At 34.9% G+C, this 20766-nt stretch overlaps 1 non-coding gene and 1 pseudogene across 1 annotated transcript; one reads left to right on the top strand and one right to left on the bottom strand.

Annotated features, from left to right (window-relative positions):
• Positions 1–5070: 5070 nt before the first annotated feature.
• LOC131173683 (small nucleolar RNA R71) lies at positions 5071–5178 on the bottom strand. Its single transcript, XR_009143997.1, has one exon. It is a non-coding gene; the product is annotated as a small nucleolar RNA R71 (small nucleolar RNA).
• A 13735-nt stretch (positions 5179–18913) lies between these two features.
• LOC131172926 (putative F-box protein At4g17565) lies at positions 18914–20315 on the top strand (annotated as a pseudogene).
• The last annotated feature ends 451 nt before the right edge of the window (positions 20316–20766 follow it).

The raw sequence follows: 20766 nt of genomic DNA, 5'->3' as shown, positions 1-20766 counted from the left end.
GAAGTAAGTTTTCTTCAATTTCTTTTACAAAATTTCTTTAGCATGCATATGGTCGGTTCAACCGCCCGATCTGCATAAATATACGTATATATATTCATAACGGACTGGCTCTGCCGCCTATTGAGTATATACATGTATATTCATATTTAAATTTCAAAGTTTAATTTTATTTTTGTTAAGTATATATATTCTTAACGGACTGGCTCTGCCGCCTATAGAATATATATATTTCTTTTTTTTAATTTTCATTTCTGAAGAACTCAGAATTGTTGTTATTTTGTAAATCTTTTTGACTATTTTTTGAAACTTGGAATGGTTTGAAAATTGGGTTTTGTAATTGGAGAATGTTTTGAAATTGGAACTGGTTTTTTGAAAGTTTTTGGAGTTTTTGAAAACGGATATGAAATGTTATGCTCTTTAGCATACATCTCAAACCAATCAAAGAAAAGGATATGAACTAAGGAGATTGTCACTATCAAGGTGGCTACTGCATCTGGGATTGGTTGGCCTAACTCATCAAGAATTGGCACGCCATCTTCTTGAGTTTGTATGGATTCTAGAATCTCATATTTTTGTAGGTTCGTGAGATGATAATCCCACCATCCTTATATATATATATATATATAAATAAGAAATTAACAATTTATTTTATAGATAGTAATAAATATAAGATATAATTAATATGAATAAAAATTATATTTATAATTTCATTTTAGTTTATGTTTTTTATTTTATTACTGTATAGAATTTAAAAATTTTTAAATATGTAAAATTTCATTTACGATAGACTACCTTTTAATATCTTAATTATTGTACCTATAATTATTATACCTATTGAATTTATATACATATTTATGAATTAAAGATTTAAAAACTACTAGTTAAGATTCTAAACTTGTAATAATCATAATTAACACAGGGTATAATTAAAAAGAATTTATTTTAAAAAATATAAAATATTTTAGACATTAAAATATAAGCTATTTCAATTTTCATTTTAACTAATCTCTTGTTTTCTTTTAATTATTAGTATATATAAAATATTTGAAATTTAAATAAAATATTTAAAATTAATTTTATTAGATAAAGCCTAATTTTAACTTATCTTATTAGTTAAACTTATCTCATAAAAGGATTTGTCCACATAATTTTTTTCATAAGAATAGATGAAATATTCTTAATAATAGGTTGTCAATTACCTTTTTTTTTTTTTTTTTTAATTCTAATTGAAGATTGAACCTAAAATGTTACAGCTTTGAGATAGCAAAATTCAATTTAAGTAACTTGTATTCACTAATAATTAACACTTGGCACAATTAAAAATATAATTTTATTTACAAAATATGAAATATTTGGAATTAAAAAAGATAAATATTTGAAATTTCATTTTAAATTTTTATTTTTTTAATTTTAAATTTAATTATTGATGTTAGATAATGCATAACTTAACAACGTTATCTTAATATATATATATATATATATGTGTGTGTGTGGTTTAAACGAAAATAACTAACTAGATTAAAATTTTGATTCAAAATTTTAATTCGATTAATTATTTTGTTTCGGACCAAATATTACTAAATTAGTATATATTGATATACAAATAAATATAATAATTAATTTTTTGTCAATATATAAAAAATAAATAAATAATTTAACCGGTTAAAATTCATTTAATTTAGTAAATTATTACTGTCTGGTTGATGACCAGTTGTTATCTAAAGTCACATAAGTTGTATGTCGGAGTGTGAGTCTCCTCTAGTTAGTGAAATCACTGAAATCTTGATTTAATGGATCAATGCACAAAAGATAATGTCTTCATAATCTCTTACGCTAGTAAACAAGAGAAATTATTAGGTGTATCTAGTAATTATTTTTTAGTCTCATGGTTTATCTAATAATTAACCCATAAATAAATGCATAAGCAATAAGGAAAGTTGGCCAATATCTTAAAACCTTTTGCACGCTTTGATAAGTTATTAAATTTCTTTTTTTTTTGGTAGAACGATAAATTATTAATTTAATAAATTATAGTCCCGCTCATACTTGTCAAATACTCAAATCTCAAGTCCCACTAAATTAAAAAATTTAATAATTTAGAAATAAATTTTAAATCATAATTATTAATATTATGGATAAATTATTTCGGAGTCATTAGAAATTTTAATTATTTATAAATTTATTTCTATATTTTGGCGAGTTGATCCCAAATTATTTCCTTAAATTTATGATTATTTACAAATAATTAATCCACGTGTCTCTCTCCCTTGTCTCTCTCCATCATGTCTCTCTCCCTCTCCCATCATGTCTCTCTCCCTCCACAGTTTCTTTTCCTCTCCCACTCCTGTCAAAGATAATCTAACGTTTCTCTGCAAATATGAGAGCAAAAAATCCATTTCTACCCAAAATAAGCAACTAAATTGAAAAGTGAGAGAGAGACAGAGAGAAAGAGAGAGAGATTTTGAACGCCAGGTGACTGTAATCCAAAATTGTAGCAAGGCAACTCAACAAAAGTTACTATTTTTCTGCTCCCAAGATTCATACGAACAAATCATTTGGACATTATCTTCGAAGGAGCAATTAGGAATTGAGATTTGTAGCAAATTTTAAGTGAGAAAAGAAGGTGAATGGATTATTCAACCTAATCAATTTGTTTGTCCCAAAATGTGTGCTTCCATAAATTATGGGTCAAGCTACTCTATTTCGAGATCTTCATCGACTTGATGCATACATTTTGCATAGTCATTTAGGTCTAATTTTATAACCATTTTTATTTGATTATTAGTCATTTTTAGCTAATTTCACTAGTTAATTAGTTAGTTTTTCATAGTTGTCAATTTTGCATTAATTTGTAATTTTTTACTTTGTCTTGTAGGAAAAATGGTGTTTTTGAAGGACTGAAGAGAATTTTGCCATTGAGGAGTGTCTTCTACAGCCAAAGATGTCAAAAATGGGTTTTCAAGCTGAAATATGCATTGACCAAACTGTGCATAACTTGCCGCATAAGCTATGCAGATCTGCATAAGGGGAAAGATCACTGTTCCAGAACCAGCCGAAATGTGCATAAGGAGACTGCATAGCTTATGCACATTCTCGCCCCCCTTATGCACCTTCACGGAATTGTGCATAACCTATGCACCAAGTCATGCAGTTTCGCATAAGTGTTCCAGAACCATAAAATCGCATAAGGGACGCATAACTTATGCATCCACTTATGCAATCCCATAAAGAGTTCATTAATGAGTCAAGGTGAGATTCCCTCAAATAATTCCTCCTAGAACATACCATTTTAGGGCTCCATGTCAGAAAAATGCTATAAATAGTCCCATTTTCCCATTTTAGAGAAGAGAAGAAAAGGAGCAGAAAAGGAAAGAAGAAGGGAGGCAGAATTTGAGGAGTCACTTTCACCTTCCACACCATTTTCAACCAAGATTTGCATATTTCTTTCTTTCCTTACATTTTTCCTACATTTCTAGTGTTTAATTTCTTGTTTCTTAGCTTAGATTAAAGCTTATTTTCACATAAACTCATATTTTCTTGTAAGCATTATGGATAGTGAGTAGTTTACCTTTGATTCTGGAGTAAGGGTTGTAATATTTGAGATATTTTGTGGATTTTGATTGGGTAATCCATATTTTGTGGTCTTAATGAGTTTTATTCATTTCTTGTATGCTTAATGACATGCTTAGTGTAGGATCCCATTAAGTGATGTTCTTAATCCATGGTTGAAGCACCGAAAGGAGAAGGCCCTGTGATAGATAATCAAGAAATTGGACTTAATTAACTTAGATCTAGAAATAGGCTAAGGATTAAGAGGACTCACAGATTAATTAAAGAACTTAATGGGTCTTAATTAATTCTAACTCCACGAAAGTAGGATTAGTTTGATTAAGGCACTCTTTGTCTCACTCGAAAGGGAATTCAAAGGATTTAAGAATTAATCTCCTTAAAACCCATAAGTTTTATAAGATTGGATAACCAATTTAAAATCCCAAAATAGCTCGAATATGAAATCCCGAACTCCGGAATCGCCTTTTTACCATTGTTAATTTCTAATCGAATTTAATTACTTGCCATTTTGAATATTGCCATATTTGAACTTGCTTATTTCAATTTGATGCAATTCTAGTTTAATTAATACATTGTTGAATAGAATATTAATTTTGCATATTTAGATTTCATACTCCATTACCCATCAATTCATTACTTCAATTTCAAAAATACTTCAATTTACTCAACTTTTTATATCAAAAATTCAATCATTAACACAACTCCTCGTGGGATCGATATCTTTTCTATACTACTTGTACGGCCCGTGCACTTGCGGTAGGGACGCATCAAGTTTTTGGCGCCGTTGCCAGGGAGTTGTTTGTTTGAGATTGAATTCTTGATTATTTTAGTTGTTTATAGTTTTATTTTTGTTATCTTTTCATTTTGTGTTTGTTTGTTCTTTTTCAGGTACTTTTAATCTTTTATGAGAAGAGCTAGAAGCACAAGTGATACATCCTTATTATTCAATCCTGAAATTGAGAAATTTTGTAAAGCCAACAAGAAAGAAACCAGAAAAAGAAAAGAAGCCTTGAGAGAAACTGAATTAGAAGAAGTCATGGCTGATGAAAGAATTAGAATTGGTGTTAATGCTGGAAATGATCAAAACAATGAAAATGCAGCCCAAGGTGAAGAAGTTGTTAATGCTAACGTGCCTAGGGGAAGTATGATGGATCATGCTTTTCCTCGTTTTGATGACTTGAGAGAGAGCATAGCAAGACCAAGAATTGATGCAAATAGCTACAAGATGGATTTTGGAGTTCTTCAAATGATTCAGAATTCTCAATTTGGAGGACATCCTTCTGAAAATCCACACACACATCTGAAGAAATTTGCTATGATCTGTGACATGCAAAAACAACCTGGAGTGTCTGATGATGCAGCAAGATTGAAGCTATTCCCATTCTCTTTGAAAGATAGAGCATTGGATTGGCTTGATTCTTTACCTCACAACTCCATTACAAATTGGGAGCAACTCACTGATGCATTTCTTGCACAATATTTTCCACCTGGAAAAACTCAAGAGTTGAGGAATCAAATGACAGCTTTTAGACCAAGAGAGGATGAAACTCTATATGAGTCATGGATGAGATGGAAAGAATTAGAGAGATTATGCCCACATCATGCCATTCCGAAATGGATGATAAACCATAATTTTTACACCAATGTCACTCCTGCAATTAGAGGGATTATTGATGCTCAAACAGGAGGAGAATTTATTATGAAGCATGAAGATGAAGCTTATGAGCTATTGGAGAAAATTGCAAAGAATACTCATCTTTGGAGTAGTCCAAGAGGACCAGCTCCAACTCAAAAAAGGCAAGCTGCTGGAATGTATGATCTTGATCCATTCAACATGATTAATGCAAAGTTTGATGCACTTACAAATGTCCTTGCTAAGAAGATGGAAGATTTGAGTATGTTGGTTAGTTCATCATCATCAGCTGGAAGTTCACAATAAGTGGCTTATGCAGAGGAAACTACCAGCTGTGGAGTAGATTATGGAGAACAAGCAGCATATGTTGGTAATTATGGAAACAAACAAATGGGGAATCCTTACTCTCAAACTTACAATCCAAATTGGAGGAATCATCCCAACTTTTCATGGGGAAATCAGCAAAATCAAGTTCAAAATCAGAATTTTCAACCACAACAGCAAAGTCAAGTTCCATATCAGCAAAATAGGCAACCATTGCCTAATTTTCAGCAGAAAAATATGAACCCTCCACCAAAACAGCAAGAACGAAATTCCACCACTGAAGCTTTATTGCAACAAATTCTTGCCAACCAAAATAAGCATGATGAGGAGATGAGAGAGATGAAAGCAAGGCTGGAACAGATGCAAACACATAACAGAATGCTGGAAAACCAGATTGCACAACAAGCATCTTCCTCAAGTGCTAAGTCTTTTGGAAAACTTCCAAGTCAACCAGAAAACCCAAGAGAGCAATGTCAAGCTATTACTTTAAGAAGTGGAAAAGTTATAAATAATGAGAAGAGTGAAAATTATGAGAAGAGAGAAAATGAGAAAAATACTGATGAGAGTGAAAAACAAGTGAGTGCAGAAAAATGTAAGGAGGAATTTGAAGAGAAGGAAGAGAAATATATACCTCCTGAACCCTACAAGCCACAACTTCCCTTCCCACAAAGATTTCACAAAGCCAAGCTTGATAAGCAATTTGGGAAGTTCTTAGAGGTTTTGAAGAAACTTTACATAAATGTGCCTTTTGTTAATGCTCTTTCACAAATGCCCTCTTATGCAAAATTCTTGAAAGAAATTCTCTCAAACAAGAGGAAACTTGAAGATGATGAAACTGTAGCTTTGACAGAAGAATGTAGTGCTATCCTCCAAAGGAAACTTCCTCCAAAGCTCAAGGATCCAGGGAGTTTTTCAATTCCATGCCACATTGGGGAATCATGTTCTGTAAAAGCTTTATGTGATTTAGGGGCTAGTGTTAGCCTTATGCCCCTTTCCATCTATGAGAAGCTCAACATGGGAGATCTTAAACCAACCCACATTTCTCTTCAGTTAGCTGACAGGTCAATTAAGTATCCTGAAGGGATTTTGGAGAATGTGCCTCTGAAGGTTGGGAAGTTCTATATACCTGTTGACTTTGTCATCTTAGACATGGAGGAAGATTTTAATATCCCACTCATCTTGGGAAGGCCTTTCCTGGCTACAGCAGGAGCATTGATTGATGTCAAGGGAGAAAAATTGACTCTTAGGGTTGGTGAAGAGCAATTGGTTTTTAATATTAATAACACTATGAAAAAGCATCATTCTGAAGCTGATACTTGCTTGAGAGTTGATATCATTGATGAGCTGGTTGAAGAACACTTCAGAAAGAAATATCCAGAAGATCCACTTGAAAATTATTTGGTTCATGGAGGAGGCATAGACTATGACAACCCTCATGTAGCTGCATATGCTCAACACTTAGAGGGAAGTCCACCATTCATTTCTGCTCCAGTTTTTCAACTCACACAAAAGGAAAAAGTCGAATTTAAGCAACCATCATTCAAGGAAGAAGATGCACCTAAGGTAGAACTTAAGCAACTTCCTTCTCAGCTCAGGTATGAATTTCTTGGCACTAATAACACTTATCCAGTAATTGTAAATGCAAATTTGAGTACTTTAGAGGCTGATAAGTTGTTAAGAGTGTTGAGGCAATTTAGAAAAGTCTTAGGATACACCATAGATGACATTAAGGGAATAAGCCCACACTTTTGCATGCATAGAATCATTTTGGAAGAAAATTGTAAGCCATCTATTGAACATCAGAGGAGGTTGAACCCAAATATGAAAGAAGTTGTTAAAAAGGAAATTTTAAAGTTGCTTGATGCAGGGATTATATATCCCATCTCAGACAGTACTTGGGTGAGCCCAGTACATGTTGTCCCAAAAAAGGGTGGAATGACAGTTGTCAAAAATGAAAATAATGAATTAATTCCCACCAGAACAGTGACTAGTTGGCGAATGTGCATAGATTACAGAAAATTAAATGTTGCCACTAGAAAAGATCATTTTCCACTTCCCTTCATTGATCAGATGTTGGAAAGACTAGCTAGGCATTCTTACTTTTGCTATTTAGATGGATATTCAGGTTTTTTTCAAATCCCTATCCATCCAAATGATTAAGAGAAAACCACTTTTACTTGTCCATATGGAACCTTTGCTTATAGGAGAATGCCATTTGGATTATGTAATGCACCAGCCACTTTTCAAAGGTGCATGATGGCAATCTTCTCAGATTTCATCGAAGACATAATGGAGGTTTTTATGGACGATTTTTCTGTTTATGGATCTTCATTTGATATATGCTTGGCTAACCTTTCTAAAATTTTGTAGCGATGTGCAGATACTGACCTTGTGTTAAACTGGGAAAAGTGTCATTTTATGGTTCAGGAAGGGATAGTGCTTGGACATTTGGTGTCTAACAGAGGAATAGAGGTTGATAAAGCCAAACTTGAAGTGATAGAGAAGATGGCTCCTCCTACCAATGTCAAGGGAATTCGAAGTTTTCTAGGACACGCCGGGTTCTACAGACGCTTTATCAAGGATTTTTCCAAAATAGCTAAACCTTTGTCTAATTTGTTAAGTAATGACACACCATTTGTATTTGACCAAGAGTGTTTGGATGCCTTTTGCAGGTTGAAGCAAGCTCTTATCACTGCACCAATCATGCAACCACCTGATTGGAGCCTACCTTTTGAAATTATGTGTGATGCTAGCAACTATGCAATTGTTCTTGGTCAAAGAAAGGACAAAAAGGCTTATGCTATTTATTATGCTAGTAGAACACTGGATGAGGCTCAAACAAATTATGCAACAACTGAAAAGGAATTTTTAGCAATTGTCTTTGCATTGGAAAAATTCAGACCTTACATTATTGACTTAAAGGTGGTTATATTTTCAGATCATGCAGCCATCAGGTATTTACTCCGTAAAAAGGAGGCTAAACCTAGGCTCATTAGGTGGATTCTGATGCTACAAGAGTTTGATTTGGAGATTAGAGATAAGAAGGGAGCTGAAAATGTAGTTACTGATAATCTTAGTAGGTTGAAATTGGATGGCGAAGAATTGGATGAAATCCCTATTGATGAGTTTTTCTTGGATGAACAACTTTTCTCTCTTGTTGCTAAACTACCTTGGTATGCAGACTTTGTGAATTATCTATCTTGTGGAGTTTTACCTCTAGGTATGACATGGCAACAAAAGAAAAAGTTTTTGCATGAGGTGAAGTTTTATAGATGGGATGATCCTTTACTCTTCAGGAGATGTTGTGATGGTTTAATAAGGAGGTGTATTCCTGAAGAGGAGACACAGAGTATTTTGCATCATTGCCATGCTTCTTATTATGGAGGACATTTTGGAATCTCTAAGACAGCTAGTAAAATTTTGCAAGCTGGTTTCTTTTGGCCAAATCTTTTTAAGGATGTGAGGAAATTTGTGTTGGATTGTGATAAATGTCAAAGGAGTGGAAATTTGTCAAAAAGAGATCAAATGCCCCTAAATAATATTCTTGAAGTGGAATTATTTGATGTTTGGGGAATAGATTTTATGGGGCCATTCCCTCCTTCATATGGTAATAGATACATCTTAGTTGGGGTTGACTATGTGTCAAAGTGGGTGGAAGCTATTGCAACTCCAACTAATGATGCTAGAGTGGTAGTGAAATTCTTAAAGAAATTTGTCTTGAGCAGATTTGGAGCTCCTAGGGCTATAATTAGTGATGGGGGTTCCCATTTTTGTAATAAGCAATTTGAGAGCCTAATGAGAAAATATGGTGTAGTGCACAAGATAGCTACCCCATACCACCCTCAAACTTCAGGACAAGTTGAAATTTCTAACAGAGAGCTCAAGCATATTTTGGAGAAAACAGTGAACAATTCTCGGAAAGATTGGTCTATCAAACTAGATGATGCTTTATGGGCATATAGGACTGCCTACAAAACCCCTATAGGAACTACTCCCTTTAGGTTGGTGTATGGTAAGTCTTATCATTTACCTGTGGAGCTAGAACATAGAGCATATTGGGCCATTCAAACCTTGAATTTTGATCTTAAGCAAGCTGGTGAGAAAAGGTTGTTACAACTTAATGAGCTTGAGGAATTGAGGATGGATGCTTATGAAAGTGCCCGTATTTACAAAGAAAGAACTAAAGTTTGGCATGATAAGCATCTGAGGAAAAAGGAATTCAAAGAAGGTGATTTAGTTTTGTTGTTCAACTCAAGATTGAAATTGTTCCCTGGAAAACTCAAGTCAAGGTGGACTGGTCCATATAGAGTTTCTAAGGTTTTCCCTCATGGAGCAATTGAAATTTGGAGTGAAAAATCTGGGAATTTTAAGGTCAATGGGCATAGATTGAAACATTACATAACTGGAGACCCAATAATAGGAGCAAGCTGTTACAAGCTCTCCAATCCTCACCTCTTTTCAAAGGAAATTCATGAAGAGTCCAGCTAAGGACTATAAATTAGCCCTCTTGGGAGGCATCCCAAGTCCTTTTATTTTGCTTTTGCTAATTTTCTTTCATTTTCATTGATTTAGTTTTTATCTTAAATCTCCCCAAATTCAATTTTTGACATTGTTAAATCTTGTCCCTTGTAGATGTAATTCCATGAAGAAAGGCTGATGAACTGTTGGGGAAGTAATTCTTAACTTGAAAATTTTGTCCTTCAAAAGAACTGATTGGTTTTTGCTGCATAACCTTTGCAGAGTCAGAATCTGGTTTATGCAGAGGAAAAGTACATTCTGCAGCAAAAAGGGTGTCTGCAGCAAATGGCTTGTGTTTTTGGTGAGGTTGGGTGTGTAACTTTTTAATACTTGTGCTTATAATGTTAATATGGTGGTAAGTGAGTCATTTTTGCAGTTTTGAGCTTCTTTGGGTTGTAGAATTCAAGGTAGAAATGCTGCATTTTCTTGGCAAAACTTGGAGAGTTCATTTATCATTTGTGGTTAGATGCAACTTTATGCAGATTTTATAGAGTTTTATGTGCTAAATGTTGATTTGCAGAATTTGACTCAAAATGGCATAGTTCTCAAAGGTCTTTTATGTAGGATCCATTTTTACATGCTTGCGTGATGCATTTTTGATGAACTTTGTATATATTGATGTGTTTTTGGTGAAAATTTCTCATGGTTTATACTTCATGGAATTATATTTCTTCATTCTAGGGTATTTTTCACCCTTGCAAATCATGTTCCATTGCAATCTTAATCTTGTTGAATTGTGCATAAGCAACTGCATAGCTTATGCAATCCTGCATAACCAAAATTCTTGCCATTTTTCACCCTTATTGCAAGTGCATAAGGAGAGTGCATAGCCTATGCAGTTCTGCATAACCTCATTTTGTCAAATTTCATATCTGTCAAAACTTGCATAAGGTGAGTGCATGACTTATGCACATTTGCACATCTTCAAATTCTGCATTTTCTCTCTCTGCCGAAGTCTGCATAAGGAGGGTGCATAACTTATGCACTTCCGCATGACCAAAAACTTTGAATCTCCAAACCTGCCGAGGGGTGCATAAGCAGAGTGCATGACTTATGCACTTCTGCATAACCAGAAACCCAGAAAAACCAAACCTGCCGAGGGGTGCATAAGCAGAGTGCATGACTTATGCACTTCTGCATGACCTGATTCTCTGAAAAGCCAAACTCACCGAGAGGTGCATAAGGGGAGTGCATAACTTATGCACTCCCGCATGACTTCACTTCCCAAATTTCAAAAGCTGCCGAGACATGCATAAGCAGAGTGCATAGCTTATGCACTTCTGCATGACCTCATGCTCTGAATCTCAAAACCCACCGAAGAGTGCATAAGCAGAGTGCATAGCTTATGCACATCTGCATGACCACCAACCCAAACTCCAAAAATTGCCGAAGAGTGCATGAGCAGAGTGCATGACCTATGCACTTCTGCATGACCCGATTTTCTGAAAAACCAATTCTGCCGAGAGGTGCATAAGGGGAGTGCATAACTTATGCACTCCCGCATGACTTCACTCCCCAAACACCAAAAGTTGCCGAGACCTGCATAAGCAGCATTTATGGCCTATGCACTTCTGCGTGACACATTTTTCTGAACTTCAAAACAGGGCAACACTTGCATAAGCTGGTGCATAAGCTATGCACATGCACTTTCCCCTTATGCAGTCTTTTACAAAACCCGTTTAAATCAAATTTTTTTTCCTTTCTCTTTCCCACCTTCACCCCGATAAACCCTGTTCACTGTCCTTTTTTTTTTCTCTCACAATCCTCATCCCGGTATAACTCCTCCTCACACCTTCTTCTCCGTTTCGATTCTCACTACACTTGCCCTAATTCTCATTCTTCTTCGATTTTCTTCATTTCCGCCCTTATCTCTTCCATCTTCTCCATCGGCAATGGAGTCACCTCCCCATTCCCGTCCAGCTTCTCCTCTCGAAGTCTCGCCATTGTCAACGATACCCCCCACTCCCAATTCTCCTCCACAAGCGACACCCCCACCACCTCCCCCAACCACGTACAAACGTAAAATCCAGTCAAAATCTATGCGACCCATGTCCTCTGCCCCTCCTCTGTCCAAACGCAAAGACCCACCCACCCCATTGTCGGAATCGCCACCCAAAAAGCCAAAAGCTCCAGCCTCTACACCCTCTTCCAGTAAAAAGACAATTTCGGCAGCCTCACATGTATCAAAGCTACCCTGGCCTCTTCCTGATACAATTCAAAAAGCAGCTTTTAAGCGACTCAAGGATAGAAGGGTACAACCCACTAGGTATATATCTGCCGATTCTCTACAATCCCTTGGTTTATTTGACAATGTAGTTGCATATCTTGATGGGATGGGTTGGATGGAATTTGTGCATAAACAGGAGATAGTTTATCCAACTCTAGTTTTGGAGTTTATTTCTTCATTCTCTGCTACCCTTAAATTGCATGATGTAGACCATAAACCAATTATGAAATTTAGATGCTTGGGGCAAAATAGAGAGCTGTCATTGGACCAATTTCATAGCATTTTTGGTTTTGCAATTGATGGGTTATTTAGAGTACCACATACTGGAGTAGAGGTAGCCAACAAGGGCATTTGGAATGCTGCCCAATTTTGGAGAATCATCACAAACCAACCTCAAACTTTCTCTGCTGGAAGATCAAAAACATCCCAAATACTTGACCCTGCACTTAGGTTTATTCATAGGCTAATTGCTAGCACCATATTGGGCAGAGGGACTAGTTCTGGTGCTGTGGGAAAATCTGAACTATTTATGTTATGGTGTGCATTTCACAAAGTTAAGGTTTCTCCTGGTTATTTCTTTTGTGAGCATGTGCTGCATATTGCCACCAAATCCATAGGTGACATTGTCTTGGGTGGGCTCATCACTCATCATCATAGCCAAGCATTTTGGTTTTAATCTGCAGAGCACTCAATACCAGCACTTGTGGACACTTTATATTTTGATACTGCACACTTAACCAAAACAGGGTTCAATTTGTCATATTTTGATACTGCCCAACCTGCAGCCGAAACTGAGCCCCTTGCACAACCAGAAACCCAACCTTTCCCATCCGTCCCACAGCACCCCACTACACCTACCCCACCCCTCGGCTGCACACAGACATCCCAAAGACCTGCTCACCATACCTCCTACAATTTGAACCTTCCTCTTCCACAGCCCCTCCTGCATTCAACACTAAAGCCTTATTCACCTATCTTGACAGGCTTAGTGATGATATATATTTTGTGGATAGGAAGCTTGACACTGGTCTTGATACACTCAAGGATCGTCATGATCACCTATTTGACCTTGTCATGGAAACCAGGGACAAGCAGAAAGAATTGAAGGAAATGGTGAAGCAACTCATGATCTTTTTGGGCATGCCACCCCCACCTCCATCACCTCCTCCAGCACCATCATTTCGACAGCCGGCAGCAGCCACCAGCCCTTTAGCAACATCTTTGGACAAAGGCAAAACAATAGACCTAGACTAGCTTCTGTTTTACTTTTGTTCAATCTTGTAGGACCTTTTCTTTGTAAATATGTTCAAACATTTATAGTTTGTTTTGAATTATGTTTGTTTGTTTTGAATTAGTTTGTTTTAAATTATGTTTTTTCTTGAAGTTTTATTGGATAGCTATTACATTAGTCTTCTTTGATTTTCATTGCACTTATTACCCTTTTGTACATATTTGCCCATACTCTGTATATATTTTAATGCTTCTACTGCTGGTTGTACATTTCCCCTTGCCAATCCTCATGCAGCAACTTTTGTATACACTGCACAGGCTATGAATTTCCTTATGCAAATATTTTGCATAGCCTGTGCAACCCTTTCTGCTACTTATGCAGAACTGCACAGGGTGTATTCCCTTTATGCAAATGTCCTGCATAGCCTATGCAACCTATATTGCCACTTATGCAGAACCGCACGGCTTATGCACCCTACTTATGCACATGTTCGATGAGACTTAACTCTGCATAACCTGTGCAGCTTCTTATGCATCCCTTTATCTTGAATTCTCATCTGCTCCATACCAGGTAACTCTTTCTTTTTGCTCTTAATCTTTACAATTCCTGGTAATTATTATCTGCTTTGACTTTTGATAATGCATTGCATGAGACATTGAGGACAATGTCCAATTTTGAGTTTGGGGGTGCACATTCTGATTTTTTCTTGATTTTTGTTTCATTTTTCACATTTTGAGTATAGGAACATCTCATTCCATTTCATTTTCATATATTGTAAATATTTTACATATATTTCCACACATACATATACATAACACATTTACACACACATTATACATCACTTAGAAATTGTACACATTGCATACAAATAGACTTCCTCCATTTAGTTAATGCATTACTCATTTTTAGGAATCATGCATCATGCATTAAATTCTTTTGCCAAATCCCTTGAGTATTGAAAAGTTGCCTATGAGAGTGATTTGACTTACCTTTAGTTGGGTTTGTGGATTGAAAGTTTCCTAAAAGATGCAAGGTTTTGAAGTGTTATCCCTTGCCTATATCTTCTTAGCCAAAAAGCCACCCAACTAGTCATTTGGAGAAGGAAGTGTTTAGAGGGAGTTATTGGATATAAGGTAGTCAAATGATGTCTCACCAATCCTAGAACAAATTTTCTAAACCTTTCAAGGCGAAATACCAGCTTGTACTTGAAAAGAGAGATGATTAGGCATTCTTTGATTTAAACCTTCTCATTTTAAACCTTTGGCCTTTTTTTTCCTACCCTTGCAAACCCCTTTGAACCTTTTTATTCCTAATTTTTCTTGAAACCCTTATTGCTACCTAGCCAATGAACCAAACACTCCAACCCTTTTCATGAGAATAATATTGAATATTAGGTACACTTTCTAAAAATAATAGAAATAAAAATAAAAAAAAAGAAGAAAAAAAATATACAATAAAAGGGAGAAGAAGTGCTTGTCATCTTGTAAAAGTGCTAGTATATGTGCTTTTTACTATTGCCATTCAAAATGAAAGAAATCCACCCAAAATATTAAAAGAAATGAGTTTGGGGGTGGCAAATTTTAGGGACAATCATCTAAAGAAAATACAAAATGCAAGTTTAAAAAATCAAATGTCCCTCATTTTTATGTGTTTTGTAAACTATGCTAGCACTTGACAATTCTCATTGTGTATTTCTCTCCTCCACTTATATATATATAAAAAAGAAGAGAAAAAGAAAAAAATGTAATAAAATAAAAAAGGTGTACCTTATGTTGTCAAAATTGAAAATATTCTCATGCTTTGAATCCTTTTTACCCATCTTTCTTCTTAGCCTCATTTTAAACCCCATGGCCCCATTACATCCCTAAAAAGACCTTTGATCTCTTGATAGTACTAGCTACATTAGTGGAGATGGGAGTAGGGAATTTGCCTATGGGATTGGAAAACTATTCATCTATTCATTCAATTCTATCATTCCATGTTGAGATACTTTGGTTATTGATTGTCCATGAATTCCTTTTGAGCATGACTATCTCTTTTGATTTGTTGGTTTGTGGATTTTGAATGATAATTGACTTGATGGCTAAGCGGTGAAAGCTTGGATAAGCATTAAATTCTTTGCATTTTGAAGGATGGGTATATGGATTGCTGGTATGGCTGAAGGTGTGTTAAGTTACTTTAATAGGTGATTTTCATAGTTCTTTGGATAAGGCACCCCTAAAATTTTTGCATCACATTTTAAAGTTTGCTTGAGGGCAAGCAAAAGCTTGAGTTTGGGGGTATTTGATGCATACATTTTGCATAGTCATTTAGGTCTAATTTTATAACCATTTTTATTTGATTATTAGTCATTTTTAGCTAATTTCACTAGTTAATTAGTTAGTTTTTCATAGTTGTCAATTTTGCATTAATTTGTAATTTTTTACTTTGTCTTGTAGGAAAAATGGTGTTTTTGAAGGACTGAAGAGAATTTTGCCATTGAGGAGTGTCTTCTACAGCCAAAGATGTCAAAAATGGGTTTTCAAGCTGAAATATGCATTGACCAAACTGTGCATAACTTGCCGCATAAGCTATGCAGATCTGCATAAGGGGAAAGATCACTGTTCCAGAACCAGCCGAAATGTGCATAAGGAGACTGCATAGCTTATGCACATTCTCGCCCCCCTTATGCACCTTCACGGAATTGTGCATAACCTATGCACCAAGTCATGCAGTTTCGCATAAGTGTTCCAGAACCAGCCGAAAACTGCATAAGGGACTGCATAACTTATGCAGTCCACTTATGCAGTCCCATAAAGAGTTCATTAATGAGCTGGCAGGAGATTCCCTCAAATAATTCCTCCTAGAACATACCATTTTAGGGCTCCATGTCAGAAAAATGCTATAAATAGTCCCATTTTCCCATTTTAGAGAAGAGAAGAAAAGGAGCAGAAAAGGAAAGAAGAAGGGAGGCAGAATTTGAGGAGTCACTTTCACCTTCCACACCATTTTCAACCAAGATTTGCAGATTTCTTTCTTTCCTTACATTTTTCCTACATTTCTAGTGTTTAATTTCTTGTTTCTTAGCTTAGATTAAAGCTTATTTTCACATAAACTCAGATTTTCTTGTAAGCATTATGGATAGTGAGTAGTTTACCTTTGATTCTGGAGTAAGGGTTGTAATATTTGAGATATTTTGTGGATTTTGATTGGGTAATCCATATTTTGTGGTCTTAATGAGTTTTATTCATTTCTTGTATGCTTAATGACATGCTTAGTGTAGGATCCCATTAAGTGATGTTCTTAATCCATGGTTGAAGCACCGAAAGGAGAAGGCCCTGTGATAGATAATCAAGAAATTGGACTTAATTAACTTAGATCTAGAAATAGGCTAAGGATTAAGAGGACTCACAGATTAATTAAAGAACTTAATGGGTCTTAATTAATTCTAACTCCACGAAAGTAGGATTAGTTTGATTAAGGCACTCTTTGTCTCACTCGAAAGGGAATTCAAAGGATTTAAGAATTAATCTCCTTAAAACCCATAAGTTTCATAAGATTGGATAACCAATTTAAAATCCCAAAATAGCTCGAATATGAAATCCGAACTCCTAATCGCCTTTTACCATTGTTAATTTCTAATCGAATTTAATTACTTGCCATTTTGAATATTGCCATATTTGAACTTGCTTATTTCAATTTGATGCAATTCTAGTTTAATTAATACATTGTTGAATAGAATATTAATTTTGCATATTTAGATTTCATACTCCATTACCCATCAATTCATTACTTCAATTTCAAAAATACTTCAATTTACTCAACTTTTTATATCAAAAATTCAATCATTAACACAACTCCTCGTGGGATCGATATCTTTTCTATACTACTTGTACGGCCTGTGCACTTGCGGTAGGGACGCATCACGACTCGATAAAAAAGTTTCAACTGATAGGCGAATCTTTAACTAGGAAATTTACTTAGTGAATTGGCTATGCTTAAAGATCTTCAGGATCTACAACTACAAGATCTCAAGTGGGAACATCATCTCCTACTGCTAATAGGTATGCGATCAAAGAAGCTCTAGACATGCAAGATATGGATATGAAAGATGATATGCTTGAATCAAATCACATATTTGAACATGGAAAATTTACTAGTGGGCCCCCTTCCTTGCTTTATGGAGGATCAACAAGAGTGCACCTAGCAAATGTAGGAATGGAGACAGCGCTAACGGGGCAAGGTTAGAGGGTTCGGGTTGGAACGAAGACTTTTCCACCAAAAAGTGGGGGAGGATGAATTTAGGCGCGCAGATTTTTCTTTTTATTTTTCTATTTTTCATTTTAATTTATTATTATATAAAATAAATTTATTTATTAAAAATAATATTTTTAAACATAACTTTCATAATATATTTATACTTTTTTTTACTAAAATTATGATATTTAAATACATAAATATACAAAAATAAATTATTTTTTGATAAAAAAATAATAATCTAATATTGTGCCTGGTACAAGGATTTGAGTGGGAAGAAGGCATCCTCCTCTCTGCCCCACACACTATTGGGGTCTACAAAATTGAATGAGTTCAGGATGGGTTGAATCGAGTTCAGAAACTTTTGCCATCTCTAGCCAAGAGTGTGGTTAGTGTCACCTTCCACATAATAATTGTGCCTTTGTTGGGGCAAAGAAGAAGCAAATGTATAGGGTAGTTTTGGAAAAATTCTATAATACATTCATACGAGTCTTATGTAAATCCCATTATAATCAATAATTAGAGTATATTCATAGCCTTGAGGATTGTTAGGTTATGCTCCTATGTGAATGCCATTAATGATGACTAAAATAGCCGTTAATAGTACAATTTTAACAATCGATTATTGTAGCTTTGTTATTAGTATTAACAACTAGTTAAGTTTAATGACAGAGCCTATAATGACTTAACTACCAACCTTTGTGGTCGTTAATTAGTATTAATGACCACTTTTTAATTTTTAACGAGGATTTTTCCTCTTGTTAAAAACCATTTGTCTTGTAGTGGATGTTATATTATCCTAACATATAGCAAATGAGCTCTCGAAGTATACATTGATCACACAATCTATTTGTAGAATTTGAAATGAAAGTTGACCTATCATGTGCGAGTGGAAAATGTTAGAAATATTTTCTAGCTCACCTATGTGGGTCAACCCGAGTCCATTTGAATTAAAATCCAAAAGACATGTACATTGCCAAAAGGTGAAAAAATCCAAAAGTTATGTCTATTGGTTAAAAGATGTAACCGCATGAAGAGATGCGACTCTTCTTAATAGTTCCATGCATTAAGAGATGCATCTTTTGGTTAAAAGGTTAGCATACTTTGACTAGTGTATATAAGAGCCTTGCAAACTTCTATAACAATGGCAATAAAAAAAAATCTCTTTTCTACCATGGCGGAAGACCCGAGTGCTAGCTCCAAAAGATTACAAATTTCTTTTTCTAAGGTTAGTTCCATTATTGAACCAAATTGGTCTAAGCTTCAACCTGAACTTCTGAGATTGATACTTTCAAAGCTATCTTTTGCTCAATTCATTCGCTTCAAGGCTGTTTGTTCTTCTTGGAATTCCATTGCAAAATCATATGTCTCTTCTTTACGTCAAGTACCATGGCTCCTCCTCCCTGGCAACCAAGAACATCATGCTTATTGCTTCTTTAGTCTTGAGGACAATAAAACATATCAGATCAAGAACATTGGTAATCTGTTCGGTAATGATGCTTGGTGTGTTGGGTCATCTCATGGGTGGCTAGTGCTTTTAGATGATGAAGCAAAACCCTTCCTCCTCAACCCCTTTTCACAAGTTCGAATTCAGTTGCCTACAATTGAGAGGTTCATGTTTCAAGTTAATAAATCCTACTTCATCCAACACTTGAGAAAGGTTTTTATCACCAAAGCTATATTGCTGTTAGATCCATCTCATGACAACAGCTATGTAGTTGTACTAATTTTCGGTTACCTCTCAAGGCTTGCTTTCTGTAAGAAAGGAGATTCAGGTTGGACTATTCTTAGTGGTGCATCTCAAGGCTATTGTGATATCATATACATTAATGATCTTTTTTATGCATTAACGTCAGATAGTTCCATTGAAGTCTGGGACTTTCATGCTTCTTTGCCAATAAAGAAAAGGGAAATCCACCCTTCAACCACAAGAGAAATGTTGGAAGCTACAAAGTGTTTCGGAAATTTACATTCTTGCCAAACTTACTTGGTGGAATCATCCGCGATCTTTTCTTGGTGCTAAGGTATATAGGGAATTTTGTTAATAAAGAAGGTGAAGTTGTTGATGAAGCATATCTTCCGATGGTGTGACACCCGACCTTTGGTTTGCCGTATCAAACACTTATGTTTCATGTTTGCAAGTTGGATTCAGAGAGCAAAAATGGGTGGGAGTAGACAATTTGAAGGATGAGGTATTGTTTTTAGGGAAACCATTCAATGTCACTCTTGGCTCGGTATTGTTCAGATTTGAAAAGAATTCTATTTATTTTACGGACGATAATTGGAATCAGATGAATGAGGATGACTTGTATGGAGGCCATGATCTTGGCAAGTTCAGCTTGGAAGAAAAGATTGTGAAACCATTTTATGCATGTGATTTAAGGAGGATTGATCCACCACCTTTTTGGATAGTTCCAAATCCATGGTGAGAGACATATATGATTTATAGTAATATATATGTGGAGCAACCTGTTTTTAATTAGTTATTGTTGTCGATGGTTTGACTAATTGTACTAATGTTGAAATATTTTTTTTCTTCCAAATTAAAGCTTAATGTTTGTCATAATTAAAATGGGCATTTTCTATCATCTCTATTTTGTGCTTGATTCTACTATGAATATTGATTGTAATTAAGAAGCGTTGCTTATTATTATTTTGTATTTGAAAATATGCTGTGGACAAACACTAATTTGCTCTAAAAGTACAGTTCTAGAAATTATTGAGAATAAAAAAAAATTGAAAAGGAGATGATACTCACCAATAAAAAAAAAAATGAAAAGGGGATGACACTCACCGATAATCACCTATAAAATCACAATTTCATGTCAAATTTTAAATTCATAAATCCACATTTAAGAAAAAAAAAACCTTTATTTTTCAAAACCCATTTTTATATAGTAAATATTATTTATTAAACTCAATGACAATTTTATTTTTTTTAATAGTTCAAGTTCTTCAACACTTAAAAAGTTAATTAATGTATGTCCATAAATTTTAAATTAATTATTCTATCAGAACACTTTAAAA

Source organism: Hevea brasiliensis, chromosome 14 (assembly GCF_030052815.1).
Source record: "Hevea brasiliensis isolate MT/VB/25A 57/8 chromosome 14, ASM3005281v1, whole genome shotgun sequence".
Lineage (NCBI taxonomy): Eukaryota > Viridiplantae > Streptophyta > Magnoliopsida > Malpighiales > Euphorbiaceae > Hevea > Hevea brasiliensis.
Note: the sequence above shows the minus strand (reverse complement) of the source record. Positions and strands in the feature narration are given on the sequence as shown.